Below are 3,052 nucleotides of genomic sequence, written 5' to 3' on the forward strand. Positions count from 1 at the left end.
GGTCGAAATAGTGCCCCGCAAGAAGAAGCAGGCCGAAAACAGCATCGTGGGGGGAAGGAGGAGCGTCGCAGAGGAAAGGAGCAGCGTGGTGGAGGGAAGGAGCAGTGCCACGTAGGGGAGGAAGGAGCAGTGTGGTGGAGGGAAGGAGCAGTGCCGCGGAGGGGCCGCAAGAAGAAGCAGCATGGAGGAGCATCACAGGGCAGCGCCGCAAGAAGAAGCAGCGTAGAGCAGCATCGCGGAGGGGCCATGGGGGAAGGAACAGCGCCATGAGGGAAGGAGTAGCGTCGAGGGTTGAGGAGGAGAGATACTGGGGAGCAGCGTCGAGGGTCGAGGAGGAGGGCTTGGAAGTCACGGAGGAGAAAGGGATAAGAGAGCCCAAAAAAAGCATAGTTTGGGGGGAAGGAGCAATCCCCCCCAAAAAAGCATGTTTTGGGGGAAGGAGCAATCCACCCAAAAGCATGAAGAGCCAAAAAAAAAAAAAAAAAAAGACCTCTTTCTAATCCAACTATTGTGTGTGGAATCTATGGAGAGTTGAATTGGTAATGGAAGTTTAAAACCTACATAGTTAAGTACACATTGTTAGGAACAAACTGGGATGGGGAGCCTCCCGGGACCTCTCATTTTGACATAGTTTTGAACTTTTTTGCTTGCAATTAGCTAAGCAAGGGTGGAGGAGTGTTTTCCAAGAACTACCCCATCTAAGACATTGTCCTAAAGCTCTCAAACCACCCTACGTACACATTGGAGATCTAGGAAGGGAGAGAACAAGGTGAGCCTAGCACTTGATCCCCCATGAAGACAAATTCAATTCCTTCTCATAGGTTTACTTTTTATGCTTGGTTTAAAAGGTTTGTTTAGCTTTGCCTTTTAAAGTTTTGGTTTTTTAATAGTTTCAGATTTTCTAGTTTGCTTTTAAAGTAATAGTATGATTTTAAAGTGTAATAGCGTGAATCATGAAAAGCATGTACGATTTTTTTGAAAGTAGGATCTCTAGATTTGAATTTCAAAATTTGAAACTTGAAGCTTGAAATTTGAATTTTTTATTTTAAATTTTGAACTTTAAATTTTAAATTCTAAAATCTGGATTTTCAATTTTTAAATTTAACATTTGAAGATTTATCCATGTGGCCAGATCTTCCTAGTGATTTGAAAGAAGATTTGGCCATGTGGCCAAATCTTCCTAGTGATTTCAAAGAAGCTAGCAACATTTGGCAGCACGGCAAAATCTTCCCAAACCCTAATGCTTTCAAAGATTTGGCCACATGGCCAAATCTCCCAGAACCTGGTGATTTGAAAGAAGCATGCAAGAGGAGGTTGCACGGCCAAAACTCTCCATACCCTAGTGCTTTGAAAGAAGCCTACAAGATTTGGCCACACGACCAAATCTCCCCAAGTTTCAAAGAACGCCACAAACAAATCTTCTCAGTGCTTTGAAGCCAAGGTCTCGAAGGATTTGGCCGTGCATCCAAATCTTGCTAGCTTCTTTGAAAGCACCAAGGTCTGAGCAGATTTGGCCGTGTGGCCAAATCTTATTGCTTCTTTCAAAGCACTACTGTCTTAGGAGATTTGGCCATGTGGCCAAATCTTGTTGGCTCCTTTCAAAGCACTAGGGTCTGGGGAGATTTGACCATGTGGCCAAATCTTGTGGGCTTCTTTCAAAGCACCAAGGTCTAAGTAGATTTGGATGTGTGGATAAATCTTGATGGCTTCTTGAAAGCACCAGCATCTCGGGAGATTTGTTTGTGTGGACAAATCTTGCTATCTCCCTTTCAAAGCACCATGGTTTGTGAAGATTTGGCCATGTGGCCAAATTTTGCTGCCTAAAATTCAAAGCACCAAGGATTAGGAAGATTTGGTCTTGCAATGAAATCTTGTAAAGCATTTTCATCCTAAGTCACACCATCAGATATCAATATTGAACTATAACAAATGCTATGTACTATGCAGGTGCCACATTGAAAGTGGGGGTTAAAGTCAACTTGCTTGTCAGTGGAAAGATTGTTGCCATTGGGACAATATTCTCTACATCACATGATGACATGTGCCAAGGTGTGCCCTTGGGAGAAAACAATGTATCGGTGGCGATCGATATTTGTATGGATGAAAGTGCACTTCTTCCATTTCCTACAATGGATGCATTCTTAGTCTATGAGGCTTTGGGTAGTGTTGTTCATTGAAAAGCATGATCAATGAGTTGTGTGGACAATGTCAATGGAGCTATTGTACCAATGAATGATATAACATCAGATACCATTGACGTTGAACCTCTATGTGAATATGATGAGTTTTCCATTCGAGAATCATGGAAGGACAAGAAAGTCTTAATATGGGATGAGCAGAAAACCAAGAGCATTGCAGAGGGTGTTGTTTTGTATGTCTACCCATTTGAACCTATAATTTTTGAGATGCTTGGCGAAGGTAATCTAGGTGTGGGAATTGAAAAGTATCATAGTGATGTATCAGGCATCGATACCATCCACTTAATAAAATGGCCCATTGCACAAATAACCTTTATAGATGGAACTTCATTAAGAATCGATGACACCATGAATTCTTCAAGTGGTTTTGGGAAAAAGCACATGGAAGATGAGGACCCAATGGAAAAATCCACAAAAAAGAGGCGTTACTGCATGATAAAGAGAAAAGCTAAAAAACATGGCATGCCATTAGCATCATCTAGACTCACAAGGGATGCAGTCATAAAAGTATCTATGATTGATTGTTGTAAACAAAATTGTTGTCAATTTGCCGATCATCAAATGATATCCAAATTATGCATAGAGTATTGGGGCCAAAGTTTGGAGGCTCGCACCAATTATGTATATGACACTCTTGGGTTGCTTGTCGAAAAGATGACAATGGGCAGTTCAAATATGTCTTTTCATTGAATGGCATTCAAGTTTGTTGTAGAGCATGGTATGAAATGCATGGTATTCCAAAAACAACATTTAATCGATACAGGGAGCAATTTGAAATTGGTATACGAAGGTGCATACATGGTAATAAAGGAATCGTGCGGAGAGGTTGGGACCACACAGAACTGGGTAGAGCC

Source organism: Dipteris shenzhenensis, chromosome 5 (assembly GCF_047967505.1).
Source record: "Dipteris shenzhenensis isolate YYH24624 ecotype China chromosome 5, Dip_SZ_1.0, whole genome shotgun sequence".
In the NCBI taxonomy this organism is placed as follows: Eukaryota; Viridiplantae; Streptophyta; class Polypodiopsida; order Gleicheniales; family Dipteridaceae; genus Dipteris; species Dipteris shenzhenensis.